Source organism: Cyprinodon tularosa, unplaced genomic scaffold (assembly GCF_016077235.1).
Source record: "Cyprinodon tularosa strain WSP-4 unplaced genomic scaffold, ASM1607723v1 ctg347, whole genome shotgun sequence".
Taxonomy (NCBI): domain Eukaryota; kingdom Metazoa; phylum Chordata; class Actinopteri; order Cyprinodontiformes; family Cyprinodontidae; genus Cyprinodon; species Cyprinodon tularosa.
Window position 1 is genome coordinate 363,558 of NW_024039060.1, and position 22,391 is coordinate 385,948.

Below are 22,391 nucleotides of genomic sequence, written 5' to 3' on the forward strand. Positions count from 1 at the left end.
AATTTGTGAACAAGTATTAATAAAGTTTTTATCTATGTGGGCTGAGTTTCATATTTTCTAATCCTAAAGTGGGAACTTGTCAACCACTGAATGTAAAGCAGAAAAAAAAGGAAAAGGTTAGAATATGTTTAAATATCAGTTATTCTGAGTCTGGTGGATGTACATGTCCATAATTTAGCAGTTGTTGTAAAGTAGAATAACTGATCAAAGCTGTCACGTCTCCGCTGTTGGGAATTTTTAACGTTCCAGGAAGGAAACTTGTCACTGCATCCCTCTTATCATGAAACTGCTTTTGATCGTTTGCAACTGCGGGATGTCATGCATTATTCTGTAATACACATATCCAAACAGGCTCCTGCTCGCCTGAAGTGGAGAGATAGATTTTTTTTATCAATTATTAATTAATTTTTGGGTCACTTTTACAGAGAGCCAGGGCTGAGCAACTTTCTCAAAAATCTAAAATAAAAAATAAAATGAATATCTTCACCTTCAACAGTTACAGTTTCCATACCTTCACCAACTTCTTCAGCTGTCATACTATATTGACCTTTTAATGATGGACCAAAGCCTGTATTTTCTTAGTTGGAATGATAACAAAACCAAGTACTTCAATAATTTCCTTAAAAGAAATTGGGGGCTCACATCATGGGGCTGGACCATTTATATGGTCTATTTTTTTACACAGTTTACATATATATACACATATTACACATATTACATAAAAACTGTAGTTTCTAGCCATCAATAAGCTCCTGGTGTTTTTCAGGTTAAAAACCCAATTTAATTCTTCCCAGAATTGGTACTCTCATGATATCCTGATTAGTATTTTTAGTTCTGTTCCTAATATTACATTGGGTTTTCAGTTACACTATGATTTATGTCATTCTGTGTTTCTAAATCATTAGTTTAATTTCCATTGTCATGTCCTGTCATTCAAGTTATTTTCTTGTTATATTTGAGCACTGTTACTCTCTGTTGCTCTTTCTAGATTCTTCTGTCCACACCTGCTCCCTATCAGTTGATTACTCCATTTATTGTTCTGTTTGGCATATATACTCCTGCTATGCAGTTATTGTCTGTTGGATTTTCTTCATTACCTCATTAACCCATGTGTTCCCCTTTGTTCTTGTTCCCGTATTTCTTGATTAGTTACGCCTCTGTTGCCACCACTCCTTATTATATCTGCAAGCTAGTGATGGTGAGATCACTAGTGAGACCATTTTGGTAAATTGCTCCAACAAGCCGCATATTTCATGAAGCTTCATATGAACTATCACCACCTAGTGGTGGAGTGCATAACTATAGTGAGCAATATAATGTGAGTGTTTTTTTTCGCAATTGTTTTTCTTGTTTTTTTTTATTTATTTATTTTATTTAAGTTCCTTTTAAATTGTTCATTCTTGGTGTGTATAATAAAATAGTTTGTAAGGTTTTTTTGTGTGAAATGTCCTAGGAGACAACAGTCTTTTAAGCTACACTGTTTTTCTGTCATTTTAAAGACATGGCTCAAGCAGATGGTGAAAGTGCTTGTACAACAAAGGTGTTAGTCATTTTTTTTTTTTTTTTTTCCACAGTTTTTGGTTTTAATCTGGTTGGAAGTTATATGTCCAATCTTGTTTGGTAGTGTTTTTCCCCACTCTATATTTGTAAAAGGGAAAACAGATACCAATTGGTCACTTTGGCCAAATTAGTGATTTTAGCATAGCAACTTTCAATAGCCAATGCCAGGTTTTTAAACAACAACCTTTGGATTGAAAGGAAAAGTCTTACAGCAGAAGCCACTTTCACCACTAACTCTTCTTTGGAAAGTAATACAACTAAATGCAGTGGCTTGGTCGGATTCTGATCATTATATTGTTTAATCTAACCAAAATTGCTTTAACAAACTAGATTGATTGGTTGCAAAACCAACTATTCTTAGAATACATCCAAACTCTATCCAACTGACCTCAACTCTCCTACAAACTTCAACATCTTGACTGAATACTGAGACTATGTAAATGCCAGTCGAAGTTCACAGGTGAGCTAAACCACTTCCCGAAGTGGTCTTCTGGTATGGTGCTGTAGCGAGGCTTCGGACATTATCGATTTCAGCTCCTTCCCTACATGATGCAGGCCTGGATATGTCCTTTGCGGAAAGGCCCCCTCCACTACTTGACACATCCATCAAAACCTCGCCTCATATCATAAAAACACTACAAGAAACCACCTCAGCTTTCATCTCCGCATTCCGGTCCTCTACAAACCTCCATACAACCTGCCAGGTACAGGTCCTTTAAAATCCTGTTTCAAAACACAAAGCATTTAGCTAGAATCCATTAATTTTCCTCAGGGTTAAGGTAAGAAAGCTCCATTGATCCTGCTTCTTTACTTCCGAAGTTAGTTCTTTTGACTAAACAGGATATTTGGAACACCCACTTGTATAAAAGCCTCAAATACTTGACTGACACTTTCAACGAATGGTTTTAGTAATCAAAAACAAAGAAACCGCAAAGACTCAAGCCTATTGGAATGCTTCAACACTGGTGTCACACCCCAAAGTGAAGCTAGTTTTACTCTGCCATGTAGATTATGCTGGTTAAGAAGAAAACCCCTCCACCAAAGCGTAGAGCTTGAGCTGAAATTTACAGCCAACCTGACATCGTCTAGAGATGATTTAAGATTACACAAAACAATTAATAGGATGAATGTTTGAAGGAGTCCATGCAAGGTTTTTATATATTAGGAACGCTGTGCAAACTGTTAAGCCTGCAGGAGGGGTATCATCATGCTGTGGGATGTTTTTATTGCAAGAGGTAGAGGAGCATTGCACAAAATGAAGTAAAGAATAAAGATGGAGTATAAAATGACCATGGACTACAACTTGCCAATTTGGCCTCATAGGAACAGTAATATAAATAGGAACAGGAAAACAATTGCGAACATAGATTAACTTTATACAAGCTTGGTCTATAAGAGTAAGCTGCTCTTATTTAAGTTATTACCTCAAATTTCTCAATTTCATCATGTTTCCAGGCAAAAATTATTTCAGTGGTTTTTAACTAACTAAATTGATGTTTCTGTATAGCAAAACATGTATGACATGTTTTAAAATGTAAGAATTATTAACCTGTGTGGGTTAATAAATCCATAATGGAGAGAAATTACTCCACAGGGTATTAAGCACTGTCAGTGAGAATGAAAAATACGTTTCAAAGCTTTACAGGAATGACAAAACACAGTGAGAGACTTTCTGTCACTGTTCAGTGGGAGTTGGGCTACAGGGCAGGGACACTCACCCCAGACGTAGGAGTGTCTTTTGAGTGCAACTACATCAAAACACATCTTCTTCATGCTCATTTTCACTCTGCGTTTATCCGTTCCAGTCATCAACCTGTCTTTTTACTGCTCTTGTTTAGTGAAAGAAGTAACTAAAAAAAAAGTGCAAACGAAAATTAGGCTCACAAGTGTGAAATTGTCAATGTGCACACTGCAGCCCAGTCCAGATGAAGGCGAGGTGACAGATCTCACCTGAACAGGAGTGTTTGGACGAGGAAAAAGGCAGGTTTAAGCTCTATGTAGCTGTGCTTCCATCCAACTGAAATGTGAATTTTATGCAAAGGTTTAAAAGTTGAAAAGAAGAAAATGCTAATTTAAGGGGTTTCCATTTGGTTTAAAATGAATTATCCAAGCGATGCAACACATAATGTCATTATACAGTAGGTCTTTGAGCATGGCTGTAAGAAACAGGTAGTAGAGGCTGCAATCAAGCACTGACCATAGATCAGTAATGGAGGAAAGTATTAATGAATGTGTTGCCATACAGCAAATTGTTCTACAATTAAATAGTCAGTTATTAACAGCAATGTTGTTTCAAACCACATTTACATGCATTGTAGGAACATCCAGGAAGGCGCTGACAGCAGAAACAGCTGATAAGTCATGTCAGTAAAATGATCAGAGATGATTCGAAAAAGAGTTTTCGTCTCCAGTTTAAGCCTTTTTTGCAAAAGCCAAAAACCCCCTCAAGCAAGCATAGAAACTTTGTGAATTTGAAGTAGTTGTGTTTTTATTGGTACTGACTGATGGCAGGATGGAGCCTGAGGTGGGCTGACTGATGAAGGGGTTTTTCAGGGTAAAAGGTGAACGCTTATCCGGTCTGTGGTGGAGATAATGCTTAACCAAAAGAAAAGCTTTTTGGTCCTTTTACATTCCAGCTCTCACCCATGGGCATGACATAAGATCAAGGCTACAGTACCAAAATCCTGGCAATGTTTAGCCCTTTTATCTCGTTAAGAGGACTTTTCTTATGATACAGCCACCTGTGGCCAAAACACACACAACTACAGCACTATTCTGCTCATCGTTGTAGCTCGAGCTCATACTTAACAAGGTTCCCTTTTACTTATTTCACCTCACCCAGAGTTGCCATTGGTGTCTGAGTTAAGCTGGATGCCAGTTGCTTCTAAAAATGCACAAAATATCTTAAATATATCATTTTGATTGATTGCTAGGTCAGTCCCATCGAACAGCGAAGGAACATACGACCTAAAGTAAGTTCAGGAAAATAGGCTACAGGCTAATCGAAGCATCAGTGCAGAACTACTGGGGTGTCAGTCTGCTCATCAAACCAAAAACCATGGTAAACCAAAAAGGCAATTTTAAACATATTTTACACTAAAAACTTACATAATGTTTGCTTGATTTCAGTTAAGAAGGTTTAAAAAAATGAATGTATTCATATGCACAACATAAATTTAAGTTGTAAGTAAGGTGGATTGTCGCAGCGTTTGTGGATTCACAAACTACTGAAAATACATCTTGCCAGAATCCAACAGATGTATTAGTCTCAATACTGAAACGTGTCTGATCAATGAAATGCAGAGATATGTATGATGTCAACAGCTCAACCAGAAGTGTTAGGCTGAAGAAAAACAAATGTAGCTGCACTGGTTTTAGCTGGAATATCCTCTATTAATTTTTTTAAAAGAGCAAAAAGATGCATTTCGCACCTTTTTTAATGGGAAGATATCCGCGTCTTCCTCCTGAATGTATTTGGTAAGTTTGATTTATCTGTTAACACCACCCATTGTCAAATAAATCAAGTGCAATGATTGGCAAAGAAATCGGCATAAGAGGCATGTTTCACTTGATTTATCAATGAATGTCCCTCCGTTGTGCAAACACTTTCCACACGAGTCTCACCAGATTGAAACTGTGAAGAATACAAATTAAACTGCAGAAATTAATCTGGCTTATTCCAGGTTAAATCGGAATACCACACAACAAAGTTATAGGCCAAAAATCATCTACTTCTCAAAAATTAAGTAAACTTTTCATATTCTAAGAAATATTTAGTTGTTTATTGTAGGCTAACTCACAAGTTATATTATGTGGTCACAAAACTAAACAATATCAATAAAGAAAAATCAGGCTGACACTTTGGAGGGGTGAAAAAAAAACAAAATAACAATTGTCTCATTCACTTCAAATAATAAGAAATATATTCATCACTTTAATTTCCTTTATCAAGTTCTTTAATGTAGAATAGAATCAGACCAACACATGTGACTCTTGAACTTGACCAAATCAAGATTTAATTCCAGCAGATAGCAGGGATGAAGTGTTAGATGACCTGATTGAGGAGAAAAAACACAAAGAGCAGTACACATACCCTCACACACATGATGTCATCTGTCTCACCACTGAGAGGAGGGAAAACCCGTGAGCTGAATTCATATTGTTTGATTGCTTCTCCCAGCCATCTTGTAATAACGCATGATATTTCTCACACAGCAACCCCTCCGTAATCCTCCACCATCCATTTCTTCTAAGGTGTAAGTTTATTATCAGCAGCCTGTCCAGGCCCCACTGTAAAGGCATGGCTGCAGAATAACTGCACACAGGTAAAATATGCCCTTGGCCATGTTAATGTCACATCGACTGTTATCGTGCTCGAAAGACAGACATTTTATGGTTTCTGGAGATAAAGTGAGGAAAAATAAGGAAATCTATCATCTGAAAATGGAATAAGTGCAAAGCACAACTACTAATCTACCAAGACAAGGCCATCCAAACAAAAAGATCGGCCGGGGATAGCATGTATCACACCAGCCTAGGCATATGTCCAACTTAGAATCTATAGCAAGACCTGAAAATTTATATTTAGAAGTAGTCTGCATCGGGGCTGACTTAGTTTAAGTAATTTTGAAAAGAAAAATATTTAAACATATAACTTTATAAATGTGCAAATTAGTATAGATGTATCCACTTAACATTTATGGATGCAATTGTGCCAAAACATGATTCTACAAAAGACTTAAACCAGCATGCAAAGAAATGCTCATTTTTTCACATGCAAACTGACAACGCTGTTGATTGACTATTGGTGGTCATTCAGGATTTAATTTAGGGGTAATACAATAAAGGGATTGAATAAATATGAATGCAACATGGGGGAATGAGTGGCCTAGTGGTTAGAGCAGTCAGTGCTTGCTCTGAGAAGGTTGCAAGTATCCGGTTTGATCCCTTAACCTCCGATTGCTCCCCAGGCACCACACACTGGCAGCCCACTGCTCCCCAAGGAGATGGGTTGAGATGCAGAAGTGAATTTCCCCATTGTGAGATCGAGGATGTTCAATTCATTTATTAATATGTTACCTTATTTTCTTTGTTTAAAAAAAAAAAAGAAAACTCTAGGACTTTGGATATAAAAATCAAAGATCAATGTTTTTGGTACATTTACCACACAAATAGAAGGTCAACAGATATGATTTGGGGAATTTTACATGGTCACATTTGAACATAGCTCTAAAATTGTTGCCGTTGCTTCAACTTCGGTTTGTTGTGAGTTTTTGCCAACATAATTGTTTGTCTGTTTGTCCTGCAATGATCTGTTGCTCTGTCTAGTGTGTACCTCATGCCTCACCTATATTTAACTGTGACAAAATCCAGCCCTCCTGTGACCGTTGATAAAGGAATTTTAATATGCCTAATTATATAAACACAGTGTAGATTGAGACTTTCTTTCTGAGAACTTTCAAAACGATTCAAACACTCCTTCTTATAAGTATAGTACTGTTTGATGCTATTAGTTCTGCTTTCAATGTGACATCTTGTTAATTAGCAGGATGATTACCATGCTAACTTGGCTAATACATAATTACCACTTGCTAACAGAAAACAAGAAAGTTGTATACCATATAAAGCTGGATAATATTTCACTATTTAAGACTATTTGATGGAACTGTCTACTGATTGCTCCTGTCTATAGCAAATTAAAAAAAAACAAAATGGGTAAAAAAAAAAGAAAATATCAGTGAAGTTTTAAACATACATGTTTTAGGATGGAGGGAGAAGGTGTTGAAGCTAAATATGTCCCAGTTGCAAAATAGCGTTACCAATGACTGCAATATTGTGTGAAATAAAATGATCTCATTGTCAGATTTTTGTTGAAATCTGTATTACGTGTTTTACTGGATAAAATAAATGATACTCATTTAATAACACTAGTTTCTTAGGTCTGCAGGCTGTGCTGGTGTTTTTTGTGTGGCTAATTGGGTCCGCACTAAGCTCATCTCTAGCAATCAGCGCAGCCTTCGAAAGGGAGCAGTCTCCTTTTATTTCTTTATCTTCATCTTTGAAAATTAAATCAATGAAATGAAATTTGGCACAATTATATATATATATATATATATATATATATATATATATATATATATATATATATATATATATATATATATATATATATATATATATATATATATATATACATATATATATATAATTATTACATATATATATATATATATATATATATATATATATATATATATGGTTTGAAAAGAGTTTTGGAAAAAGTATAGGCAAACTTATTTAGTCAAACAACTTCAATTTATTGTTTACCATGTGATTACTCTTTTATAAAGCATATTTTTCTCAAACAAAATGCAGAGAGCAATAATTCTAGATGCCATTAATAGAATAACCCTGTGTGGTAACTGCCAAATGTCGTCTATTAGTCTTCTGAGCCTTACCTTTGACATCCTTCACAGTTGCTGTTCTTAAAGTCTTTTCTGAGGCTTAGATTCCCCGGTTTGTCCTCTTGTGTCAACTCTCAGGAATCATCCAGTGTCTCTCTCCAGCGGATTCTCTGGCTCCATAAAACTGTACCAACGAGATCACATCTGAGTTTCAGCAATCCCATCTACTGCCCTCTGCCGCAGCATCCATCGCCTTCTTTTCACCACTTACCAGTGTCTTACCTCCCTAAACACTATGTCACTGGCCTCCTGGAACAATAAGCCATTGTTCTCCCCAAACAACAAACCATTCTCATACCTTCATCAGTTAATCCTTACTTTTTCCCTTTAGAGACTCAATCCCGAGGATTTACCAATACGTCAGCTTTTTTGTTTATTCAATAAACCTTTTAAAACTCCACTGTGTCTGTTGCCTGCTTAAGAGTAAACTTAAAAACATGTCTCTATTTTAAATATTGTCCATAGCAACATTGTATATAAAGTGTGATCTTTATTGTTTTTATTAAACTATGTTTAATTTCAGCTTCTTTTAGCTAAAGAAGGCTATCTATTGTTTTTCCTTTTCTGAGCTAAGTCTAATCTGTTTCAAGTGATTTCTGTGTCACAAAAAGTGACATTTAGGCATTTAAAAATAAAATGTAGAACATATTTACTTTCTGTACTGTAACCAAATTAATGGTTTGAAATCATTTAACCTGTGGCAGTTTGTCTTGCTGTTACTTTGATTTTTTATTCTGCCAGCCAAGGATTTAAACACCTGTAATCTACAGTCATTTCTCCTCAAGTCACAGTTTAGGAAACAGCTGACAAAACTACTTAGGAGCAGAAGGATGTTCACATTTCCTGTCCTGACATCACATTAATCCCGAAAGACAAGAGTGCCAAGTTCGTAGGCCACTCATCATCCTTAGATTAATGTGACAATAGGTTACAGTCACGCTGCTGTCACACCAGTGTTTTGTAATGGCTCTACTAAGCATGACAAACCAAGGACTCTAAGGCTGCTTTTAATATGACTATAGTTATATGCTAGCTTTTTTGGAAAAGATCAAAAAGATTCTAGAAGACATTTTTCAATATAAGAGATCATTTGTTTATCTCTGTTTAAAGTGTCACCCAACATCTGCCTCCTTCTCCCCATTGAATGTTTCACTATAACCTTCCTGCTGTTTCTAATTACTCATCCTTTTTTGGCAACATCATGCAACCAAAAGCCACTCAGTGTATGTATTCCCATGAGCAAATTTTGTTTTGTCTGCTTGAGGGAATTATCACCACTTTGTCTAAGTATTTACAAGAAGTTGAAAATGATTTAGATCTGTTTTGAGATCTATACAAGGGAAACTAAATTATTCTATATTTTGCATCTAGAATTAAAGTTCTTGGCATTTTGTTAAAGGAAATGTGCTTTTTAAAAGAGGAATTGCAGTAAATGGTAAAGTTAAGTTGTCTGACTAAATGGTTTTGGGCAGAATGAGGCCCCGTCCACACGAAGTCAAACCCTGGCCTAAATGCACAAATTTTTCATCAAACCAGCCTCTCATCCATACGAAGCCGGCGTTTCGAGGGTCTGTAAACTATCTTTTTTTTATCAGGACTTCAGAGTTGGAAGATTTTTAAACGCCGTTTTCGCGTTTCCATCTTTAAGCTCTAACCGCATTTTTTTTTTTTACACGCATGCGTCATAGCGTCGCCTCTAAACACGCATGCGCGACACAGTATCACAACAACAATGGCGCCGTACTGTGTTGAATGGTTGCTGCTCATGCTACTCACCCTGCTGTCGGGATTACAACAGAATCTTCTTCTTCTGGAATATCTCCAGGAAGAACAGAGCAATATCGACGACATAGTTCAGCACCTGAATTTGACTGAACCACGAAAATGGACCCGCAGGGCAATCATGTATAAATATTAGTGCGCATGCCCAACATTTCGTCGCCTATTTTTGCTTTGGCACGACAGCGCCACTTACAGGCCTACATTTTGCAGCGTTTTCATGCATTTGTGTGGACGATCACATTTATTTTACGTCTCCGTCTTTACGACAAACGTTCTGGAAAATATTAGCGTTTCGTGTTCGTTTTGACTTCGTGTGGACGGGGGCCTAAGTTTGCCTATACTTCTTCCAAAACTTTTTTTAAACAATATTGTTTTTATTATTTATGCCAAAGGTGAATTCATTTTGAAACAAAGATAAAGGAAAGCAAAGTAAAGGAGATTTTTCAAAAAAAGCCAATTCCCTTTGGATACATGGCTAGAATGGCAAAAATGTTTTTGTAGTCACACTTAATCTAGTCTGTGTTGGTAGGGACTTACCATAGTTAGAGTTGTGGTAATACATTTTTGTCTTCTCAAAACTGTGAGCAAAAGCTAATTTCCTCTTACAAAACTATAAAAAAAATACAGTATAATAATTGTATAAAACTAAACTAATTCAGATATTTCTCCACTGGGTGAGCTGTTAAGCACTGTCTGTAGACCAGGTGGGCTGCTCTCAGAGCTTGCTCTGTCTGTTTGAGCAGATAAAAGCTTAAAGAAGCATCTTCATTGAAGGGAGGTAAAGAAAGTGGTCTTGCAGCTTTAGGATGTAGCACCACAAGGTTTACTTCAACTCGGCTGAGTTGATTCCTACTTGAGGCAGCTACAGCTGAAGAGAAAGACCATAATGGTAGGTTTCCACTGGTTTTGTTACCTGCTGCATTACGTCACATTTGCAAGGCATACAGGGAGCTGTACGTACCGTTTATTCTAGGTATATTGGCACAACACCAAGTTTATCAATTGGCCCTGTCCATCCTCTAAGTTAAGGTGGTTGTTCATTACAGTAAATATGCACCTCTAAGTGGAAATGGAGTGTAGTAAATTGACACCAAATTGAACTGTTTTTGAAGTGAACAGGAGGTGGCTGTGTTTGAGAAAGGTATTGTGCTCTGTTGAATTCTATTGGGGTACGTAGTTCAAAGGGAGATAGATTGTGGATACCAAATGTTTCAGGTGTAGAAGTTTATCCCTTGTTTTACTTTTCTATGGAAAAGTATCCATTTAAATTATAAATTAAGTGTTAGAAAAAAAAACCTTCTTCAGCCTCTTGCGAATGATTTTAATTTGAAAAATGATATCTGTTAATTTTGTCTCTTGCTTTTAGAAATTAGTCACTTGGAATTTTATTTATTAACTGTGTAAAAAATTGATTCTAACCCTGAGTAATTTAAAGAAATGTCCTTCTTTCTTATTTTAATGCATGAAATTTGTCTCGTACAGAGGATGAAGTAGCGCAATACCCCTACACTATCCTACCTGGAGTTATCATATTGACATCTAAGGTCGTAGTTTTTAAACATGGTAACTAACAGCATTTATTTACTTCAATATATATAGCATTGTGGGGAAAAAAATTATCTAACGAGGATTAAGCAGAAGCTACATTTTTGCCTGTCTGCCTCATCCACTCACAAAGACTTCTACTCACTTGTATTGAAACCAAAGGTAGCACTATGGAAAATCAAGTCAATAAGCAGTGCTTTTCATGGACCATGTGCTGAGAAAGCCTCCACATAATGCAAGCACCTCAATGCAGCACACACACCCTTAATTCTCTCTAATACAGTGCACAACAGTGTGAATGCCAAAGACTTGTTTTGGCATCTCAGCAGCCGGACAGAGTGCAGTTTTCAGTGCCAGACCTGTCTCAGTATGTGTTAAATGCATAAATGATGGCATAATCTATTGCTTCTGTTAGAATCTATAATCTTGCTGGCTTATCAGCTGTTTTCCAGTAAAGTGGATCAAAGGATGCCGGCAAGATGTCCATAGTCGAAGTGGTGCTTAGTCATTAACAAAAGGGTGCATAATGAGAATTTGTGGGCAGAATAATATTTTATTTGACTGTTTTATGACCAGTTTAGTCATACGATAAAATAAGCACATCTTTATTTAATAATTAATTAAAATTCTAAAGTAATTTTTCTTATCAATCTTGTTTCAATACAGTGATGGATTACTTACAATAAAGCATAGATTCCTTTAAGTCTACAAACCCTTTTTTTTGCACCGCTTTCTTAAAGTTGTGTTAAAGCACTTATGTACTGAAAATATAAGGATTTTCTGCTATGCTTGGAAATCTATGTTAATGTTTGTGTAAAGCTTCAGCTATAAGACAAGTTACCTCACAGTTACATCTGCAATGCTTAACAGAGCACATCAACTCAATTTACTGACTTGGAGATGTTGTAAATGTTCTTCTGATTGGCTAAAACAATTAAGGTAGCTAATTTATGGCAGATAATACTAGCTTGTTAAGAAAATGCCTGTGTGCATTGAGGTAGTTTATACATCAAGATATAACTGTGTATACATTGCTACACAAACTTTTTTATGCAGTTGTTTTAATCATCATGTGCATGTGTGGATCTTGCTCTGTGCGTGTGTGGATTGTGCAGTGAGTGTGTGGATCACAGATGAGATTTTGTGAAAAATGAGACTCTTCTAACTCCATACGTCACCCTTCTTAACAACTGATGTGGTTTTTTTGTGCCTTTTTGCTGTTTTGTGGGGTACACACGTGGTGATAGTCTATGACTAAACATATTTACTTTAGCCTCATCTGTACCAGTGGGGTTGTCTCAGAAGTCTCGCATTTAATCTGGAAATAAATTTGTAAACATGTTTTTTTATGACTTTCAATGTTCTTTGGAAGCAGCAAGACTGTAATTTTGATATCATAACACAGAGTTTGCATAGGTTTTAATACTGCCATAAAAAAAACTTTGGTGGATCCTGATCTCTGTGTTGATTATCATAAGCCAAAGGTAAAGATATAACAGCAAAGAAGTTGTTGGTATTTCAAAAAGATTGAAAAATCCCTCAGTGAGTTGTTTTTAATGTTGGTCCAACAAGCTCCATGTGATTATGCTGTGTTGATTACCAAAACAGTATCTCAGAAGTGATGAATGTTTCCTCACTCCGGGTGTTCATATTTGTGAAGATTCCCATCCCCAATGCCTGCAGAACCATCAGTTTGCCTGCCAGTCTCACCCACTTGAGAAAAAAAAACTGTTGCTTATTAAAGGTCAAAATTGGACCACAAACAAACTTGAAGAATGCAAAGATTCCCGGTTGATGTTGTTGTAAGAACTTATAAATAACATTTAAAGTTCTCACATTAACTGGATTGTTTGAAATAGATTTTGCAAATAGCTGAACTAGATCTCTCTCCAAGAGACCAAATATAACCACAGCGTCTTGGCTGATAGTTGTTGTGGTGGAGCACTCACACTCTGTGGGAAGTTAGCAGGAGGAGGTGGAGATTTGGGCATGTTGTATAAAAGTCTGTTTCAGTCTTTCTGAAAATGTTTGATTTTCAAAGTCTTCAGAAATTAGGCTTGTATCTTTGAGAAACACTGCATAAGGGCAGGGGATCAGTTTGCAGAGCCCATAACTGAAATCTTGCTTGGGTCACTATACAAGGAAAAAAAACATCTGCTTTAAGTACTTATGAGTCCAACGTTTCAATGTCAGTTCTAAAGCTTTTCACTGATGTTGATGTGATGGGTCTGCACCTATGAAAATCCATCAACAGCTCCATGGTTTTTGGGAGTCCAATACGGTGGCTGAAAGGTTGTAAACACAACAAGTAATGCAAACACATAAATTAGGTTTGCAAAATCAAACAAGTCGACAAATATGCAAAACACATGCAAAGGAAAAATGCTGGAAAGGAGAAATGCTGCAATCACTAAAAATATAGAGAAACAAAAAGAAAATGCATTGCACATACAAAACCCGCTGCAGATATATACATGATGCTCAGACAAAGATATGCAAAGTAAAACTGGTACAAGTAGCAAAAACAATTGCAAGTAAATAATAGTTACAAACAAGCTATAGATAGTGGAAGTTCTCCAGAAGAACTATAGAAAATACATTCATGTCTTTAGACCAGACCTTTAGCAAAAACCTACACAGGATGCCTGCACAGAGGACATTTAGAAAAAATTATCTGACTTAATATCTTCCGTCTCCCTGCAACGTTATATGGAGCTAGTATTGCAGTTTTTTTCAAATTTATTTATTCATTTATTATTAAAGTAAGAAAGCTGTGGTATCATATGTAATTGTGATGATGCAAGGTTTTTTTGTCTACACAATTTTATGCACCAAAGAAAGACATGGCATACAAGCCATAATGACATTTGTATATGGTCTAAAATTATTGAAACATGTATAATTTTATCAATCTATTATTAGATTACATAATTCAGTACGTTTAATACATGTTATATCATCTACTTTATCAGGTTAAGTCAACTTTTAGGATTTTATCCAATCAAAATTGTCTATCTCTGTGACCATTACGACCTATCAGGACTTCATGATCTGGAGACTGATGGGTGAATTGGCCAATCACGGTTCGATTTTGTGTTGGCGGGAAAAAAACAACAACAACCTCTTGTGCATTCCTGAAGTCTGAACAACATCATTGTCATTGTTATAAGCAGAGAGCAGAGATTGAGAGCGAGAGAGTCCAATTGGCTTTGAACTCTCTGATGTTGTGGCTATAAACACCCTTTTCAAGGCCCTGTAGCTGAGAATGAACAAATAATAAAAATTGGAGTCCAGTATTATGTTTGAAAGAAAAAAAAAAACTTTGGAGGCTGCGATTGCCCAGAGTGACTCTAACAAGGTTGAACTTCACATCACATTTAGTAACTTTAAGCTTGTTGAATTTATTGTCGACAATCGCCGTCAATGATGATGCTGTGCACAGCGCTTATTGATACTTGGCCTTGCTGATGAGTTTTGAGTTCTGCTTTCTTCTTTCCATATTTAACTCGGTGTTTGCCTACTCTGACATAATCTTTGGTATCTTGCAGAATAAGCAGTACCACATGTAGTTCTGTTTGTCCAGCATTGAGGATTTTTGCAGCACCACAGAGACTTGACTCCATCTATGAGGACTGTGCATGAAGTTGGGGCTTCCAGCACAACCTGCTAAAGAACAGGTTCAAGAATCATGAAAAACTGATGTTTTTTGCTCTTCTGGATCCAAAAAGTTTTGCAGAATACAGAAAAAAAACTTCCCCAACTCAGATTTTATAAGCCTTGCTGAAATCTACTGGCTGAATTTTGACCTCCTTAGGCTAAAGACAGAGCTGATTGTCATGTACAACATGTCAAACTTTGAGGTAAGGAGCCCATCAGACCAGCTCCACTTTCTGACAGAATAGAATAATCTGACAGAGAGCATGCAGAAGCTTTATCACCTTACCTGCCTGGTCCTGACTATTCCCTTCTCCACCTCTTCTCTTGAGCACTGTTTCTCAAGACTCATTACAGGAACAGTACTGGGCAGAATCACCTGGCTGTTTTGGCACTGATGTCCATAAAGAAAGGGTTTAAGTCAAAGGACAAAGTGTATGACGCTGCCATCGCCCAGTTCTAGACCAGTGGATGGATTTTGTTTTCATCTAATAAAGTAGGCCTGTGTTATAAAACATTTCTTATTTATATGGGATTTATATTATGGCCCAGGGAAACTTTTGGGCTTTTTGTCTTTATTGTGATGGTTGTTCGTAAAAAGTCCAATGCAAACTGCCTGTTTTTAGATGTGCGAGCTGTTCTTTCAGGGTTTGGATTTTTCCCAAATGTGTTTATTTTCACGCCATATTTGTGTAAAGAATCCTGGATGATAATAATCATCAGATATTTTTCTGGGTGGCCTCATTATATTGCTGATTTTGGCTTAGGAGAGTATATTTAATCACCTATGTAACTTAAATCATATCCAGTGTTTTGGTGGTAATGTTGAGAAGGTGTCCTGCTCTGGATCCCACTGATGAAGGCTCAGCAGCAGCGCTCACGGTTTACCTCTGGTATAGGGAGTACTCCTGAAGACCTCTTTTAACTTTTTAGAGTCATCGTCTCTCTCCGAGCTCTCTTCCCTCTGTAGTTGATCATAAATGAAGCGGCTCGTCTTTTAACAGGGACCAGAAAACATCAACACATTACACCAGTGTCTTTGCACTGGCTCCCTGTTCGTTTTAGAATTATTTTAAGATCTCATTGTTTGTGTTTAGAGCCCTGAATGGGATGGCTCCTCAATACATCATTGACCTCCTCCAGATTTATTTTCCGGCACGTGTTCTGAGGTCTGAGGGCCATCTTCAGTTAATAGTGCCTAAGACAAGGCTTAAAACCAGAGGGGACCGAGCCTTTTCTGTAGTTGGCCTTAGACTTATTTATTGTTGTATTGTATTTATTATGTATTGTTGTCTTATGTTGTTGTTTATTATTTGTTATGTACAGCACATTGGACAATTTTTCTGTTGTTAAATGTGCTATTTAAATAAAGTAGATTGGATTGGATAGGATCATCAGTCTCAGTGATGCAGTCAATTGGAACAAGCAGCATCCTGTTTAGAGGAAGATTCTAGATCATCAGGCATTACAGCTCTGTCCAAGGACACTTTTAACTTAGTACAAGTGGCAGGATACAGAAGAACTCTGGCACAAAAAAAAAACTTCATGCATGAAGTTGCAAAGCTCCTTCAGGTCATACTGCGTTGTAGGTGCATGGAGCAGTGTTAGCACAGATCCTTCTTTCCAGAAGCTGTAAGAATTTATAGCTACCTCTTCTCCCAACCATTGTGTTTAGATCACTGCTAGTATTTGCACAATGTTTTCTTTGTATTTATTAAAATCAGTAGTTAGGTTTTTTTACTGCATATATTCAGTTTTATTCCTTGATTATGCATTTGCCCTATCACCTGACTGCTTGCTTTATTTTTACCTGTGTGTGTGCTTACATGCTTCCATCTGCCTTTCATTTGGCTGTTGGTTAGGTTATTCGAATTTATTCTATTCTACTCTATTCTATCTATTAAGGTGATCCCGTCAACTTTTGATCCTAAGAAGATCAGAACAGTGAGAGAAACGAATGATGATGTCCTCACTCTGCAACCTTTTTTGATTTATAACAGGATTATGTTGAGTGCACCAAAGCTACTTCAGCCAGAATTAATTCACTAGTTCTGTTGAATATATCCTGGGTTTCAATATGTGACTGGTGTTAACGGACTGGCCAATATAAAGATCATCTAAGGAGACAATGTACAGATTTTTTTGTGTGTGTGTGTGGGGGGGGATGCCTTGTCCTCAGACTGCTGAGATCATTCCCTTACCTCACAACCAAAGTGGTGTGAGCAGCTTTAATTTATTGACGTGTGGAAGATTTTTTACCCATGAATAAACCTGGTGATTTGCAAGGTGCCAAACGTTAATCTGCTTTGCATACATAAATTGTTAAGCAGCATCCTTTCCTTATGGGAGTCTTGAAATTCAAGTCAGGAAATCAGCAAATTGCCTAATCGTTCACACACAGGAGACAAACATGAGCCTCCAAATGAAAAAAGAAAGAAGAAATTACCATTCTGTTTAAGCACAAGCGATGAGACATGGGTGAGAGGGGTCATGGTAACAACAGCTGGAAGAGAATCCAAATCACACAACAAATGAATTAAGATTCAGCAAATTAAACATTCCTTTGATACTTAATGGAAATGAACAATGTGGAGAGGGATGAAGCTGGGTCAGAGTGCAGCCTTACATATGACAGTGTTTCCATAAGAGCAGCTGGTGTCCATTAATTAATAGTTAAAACATCTGCATATATTTCTAATCCTTCCTTTTGCTCTTTCCTTTTTTTTTTTTTTACAATGAATGTATTTTTTATTTAAAACAAGAATCATTTGGTTTCAAATGCGACAGGCTTGAATTAACTTCAGGCCACAGCTCTTTTCCTTGGTGATATAGAAAAATCATCTACATGTTTACATTTTTAGACCACATCAGTGGCTGAAGTCTCAGCTCCCCCTGACCCCCCACCTGGCTAATCCAGGTCTGTGTGGCAGCCATTACTGTCCCTGGATTAAACTAACCTCAGTGATGTAATTGACTGAAGGTACTGCCCCTTTCCCAAGTATCAGACATATAGACATAATAACACATAATGCTACAGGTCGCATGAAAATACATCGACTTAGTACAGTTTTGAACCACTTTGTGCTTGAAAGGTGTTTATTATAGCCATTCTGTACACACTGTAACATTGCCTGAGTTGTATAAGGGAGGCATTTCTTCCCAATTCCAATCCTCCATTGAAGTTGCTGTTTCCTACATGGGCTTTAACGATGGCATCCCTTTCATGAGACCATTCAAGAATGCTGATTGACCTATACTAATGTTTGGCACATAAGCACAGATAACAGTTTCTTGAAATTTGAAGTAAAAAAGAGGTGACCCTTTTAATCACTGGAGAAAACACAATAATCCAGGTACTGAACTCAGCTGGAGGCTATTGCCCCCAAACGCCAGACATCATTTAGACATTGGTTTTTAGGATAAATCTGGTCGGTCCATCATAGTCTTGGTTTAGTCCAGAAATAGTTGTTGAAAATGAGCTGTGAAGTTTTCAACGTCTTGAACTATCTGAAAATTGCGGCTTTTCACCTTTCACTTTTCAATCAGATATAGATGTCAGGGCGACAGTGGCATTGGAGTTTGCCCTGAAATTGAAGGATTGACGGTTCAAGCCCCGGCTCCGACTTTCAGTGTTGTTGTGTCCTTGGGCAAGACACTTCACCTGCATTATCTACTGATGGTGGTCAGAGGGCCTGGTGGCCCTGATGGTGGCCCCGCTTCTGTCAGGGAGCCCCAGGGCAGCTGTGGCTACAATGTAGCTTGCCACAGTGAGTGTGTTCATGAATAGGTGAGTGACTGAATGTAGTGTAAAGCACTTTGGTCTGACTTGAAAAAAGGTGCTATATAAGTACAGGCCGTTTACCATGTCATTTGGATGCAAATCATGTCGTCTTTTTAATCAATTTTTGCTCGGTGGGTTCAGTATCCTTAAACCAGCACAACACATCTCCCCATGGGCAACTAATCCAGGCCCTCTCCAGTTACGGTTCCACAGCCCTATTTTGAGTTTATACTACTTACCCACCAATGAGGTCAGGTTTTTCTGCCTCCAAAGCCAGATTATGCCTCAAGGAATTAGCATACCAAGGCTCCCTCCTTCTCCTATCATCCAACGTGGAAGCTCCTAAATATGAGCGATACATCACTCTTTGTTGTTTGGTTGTTCATTGTTTTGTTCCTTACCCACCAAGATAATTCACCATCTTAATTTTTAACAAACTGAAAGTCGAATAACTGAATATGTACTGCAACCATTTGAATGATGTAAATCTCAGTTTCATGTTGTAGTTAAAATTTGCATCCCATCAGCGTCTTAAAATTAGAAAGAAAACAGAGATGTACCATAAATACCCTTCACCTCTGAGTCAACAAACCTGTTCAGGGAGCATTATAACTGAGGGGTTAATGTAGTGGCACCAAAGTGCGTCATACAGAAATAGATCCAACCAGCCCCCATGTTCCTCCTTTCCTCCCACTCTGTTCCTCTCCAGCTGTTTTGAGAAATCAGCCATTCATCACCAGCTGTTTATGTATTTTCTTTTTTTTTTTTCTTTTGTCGGTGTGCACGGATGGCAAGTGAACAGCCAGTGTCTGTTCTTGGTGTTTGTGTGTCCACCAGGTGACACATCACATCTTATCATCTGGGTGACTCACATTTTGCTTTGGGTTGACTGGTGCAGCATTCATACATTCAAGATATAATGGGGGATTTTTTTTTCTTTTTTGTATTCTTGAAGATTGTTACATTCAAATAGAGCTTTGCTTAAGCAAGAATGAAATCTATGCATCCTGATTCAATCAGCCCTTCAACCTGTTCTTAGAAAAGACTGCAGAGTAATAATCCAGTGCAGGTGCACCCATGATTAACTAGCAGGGTGTTATGAAAGGAAGCGGAACAATCAAATAAGGAAAGGTCATAACACTGTTGGGAACAAGGCCTTGGTCCCCTGGTGCTCCAGTTAAGCTCTACCAGAGTCTCAGTTTTGCTCTGGTGTGATACGGTGGCCCTGGAGGGTGACTTAAATGTGTCGAAGAGAGCCTGCAGATCCAAAATCATCCTTAACCCAGCGTAAGACCTGCAGCAGTGATTCCTCCACAGCCTGATCAGGTAAGAATTCTACATTTACTTGAATAAATTATTAACCTGAAATGTAAAACCTTCAAACTCAAGTGAGATTCATATAACAATACAGCATACATCTATTAATCTAATTGCTATCTTTTAATTCTGCTTTTGTTTACATCTTGAAGTAATAACAGATGAGCAATTAGGATGTAGATAAGGACAGTTGGTATCCGTGCAGCAGCTTTGATTATTGTAGATGATATCAAATTTTAAAAGTACAAATGTTAAACTTTTGTTTAAGTTCATACACATTTCTCATTAGGTTCAAAGATATACTGGAGTATAGTGGCTGAGAGGCAAGGAAAAAATATGTATGGTTCAGTCCTCCACCAACACCACCACCCTCACAAGAGCAGTATAGTAATCAATTCCATTTAGTACAAGTCCAATGCACTTAAACTTGCAACGCGAATAACCAGAGGCTGCAGAGCAGAGGTACATTTATCGATAAAGCAATTAATTTAAACCCTCCTCCCCCCATTGCTCAACCTGCCAGAGCAAAAGGGACACTCAGGTACACCCTGACAAAAGTAAAATAGACAGTAAAGTTGTGGACAGATCCTGGGAAGGTTCCTGTGTCAGAAATATAGGGGATAAATTAAGTAATAAAAAGAGAGGCAATATTAAAATAAGAAAAGTGACATATTTATGTAAGAGTTTTAATTCTTTTATTTTGACTGCAGTTCATCAACATTTATTCAGTTCATTTGACATCACAGCCCTAACCTCAGGTGATGTTCTTCTCTTAGCCAATTAGAAGAGCTGCTATTATAGGCTATAAGTGGGAAAATCCCAAACTCGGAGGGGACTTTAAAGCAAAAAACAAAACAAAACCAAAAAAAGAAAAGAAGAAATTTAAGTTTGTGACCAAATGCATGCATTTTTTTTCTCAGTGATGATATGACTTTGAACTCCTTTGGGCAGCATTAATTCCCAGGCTTGGCAACATGATATGGCTCCAGTTTAGCAAACCAGTTGGATGCTTTCATTGTGGGAAGAAAGGAAAAAAGAAAATAGTTACTGCCAAAGTAAAAAACTGCCACATGATGAGTGAGAAGATGAATAGCTTAATCCTGAGGTCTTTAACAGGGGGTCCGCAATCCCTAGGGGGTCCACGGAGGTACTGCATGAGGGTTGTGAAAGTTTTGGTTGATTTGACTTTTTTATATATATATATAAATATATATATATATATATATATATTGCCCCCCTGCAATTTTTTTTACCACTAATTGAAATATCTTTAAATCCACATTAACAAGAATTCAACACACTTTAGTGAACAGATAAATTGAGGCAGTAGATGTGTTTCAGTCATCAATGCACACATTCAGCAACACACAGGAGCTGAGTTTCATTCACAACACCTGTCCCATCAACCAGGAATCAGAAATACTTGAATAATCCCAGGGAGAAATTACTTTTGTTAATGACTCCATCTGTAATAGAGTGACTATATAACCAGTTTGATACAACACAATGTCATACAATATATATAATTAGGGGCAGAGGTGTAGCCAGAAATTTTTTATACAGCTGCATGAAGTGAAATTTCTATTCAAATAGGTGTAATTAAGATCCTATTTCTTATAAGGCCAATATTCATTTATAATTTTACATATTTTTGACTTAATGTAAGTCAAAATTACCAATTTTTAGAATAAAATCTGAAATAGAACTCGAGAAAAAATGAAAAATTAAGCTGTAAAAATTAGAGCATTTTTTACATTTCTTTTTTTTTTTTACATTTTACAGATGAAAACTGAGATCCTATCTCAACACCACTGAAGCTATCACCTTATTGTATTTAAATGGTAAAACAGAATTTGTAAAGAAAAAAAATGAAATAAAGCCAATGGACCTATCAATATTATGTCTTCAGTACAGGGGCCATAACAGGGGCCAAGACATCTACAAGGGCACTGGCCCCCGTTAGCCCCTGTGTAGAACCGCCCATGGCTGCCACTGTGTGTATTAGAGGGAAAAAAATGGTAGGGGTGGCCCCAGATTGGCTAAGGCCATGGCCACCCCCAGCCCCCATCTAGCTCCGTCCCTGATTAGGGGGTCCCTGCTCCATTCATCATTATTTTTGGGGTCCATGGCCTGGAAAACGTTGAAGACCACTGAATAATCTATAGAAAACATGATTTCCAATAGACAAGAAGTAGACTAACACATAACTTTAACTTGATGGTTTTGCTGAGATATTGCTCCAGATTTTAATTTGGATCCTTTGGAAATAAGAGTCGTTTTACGATTAC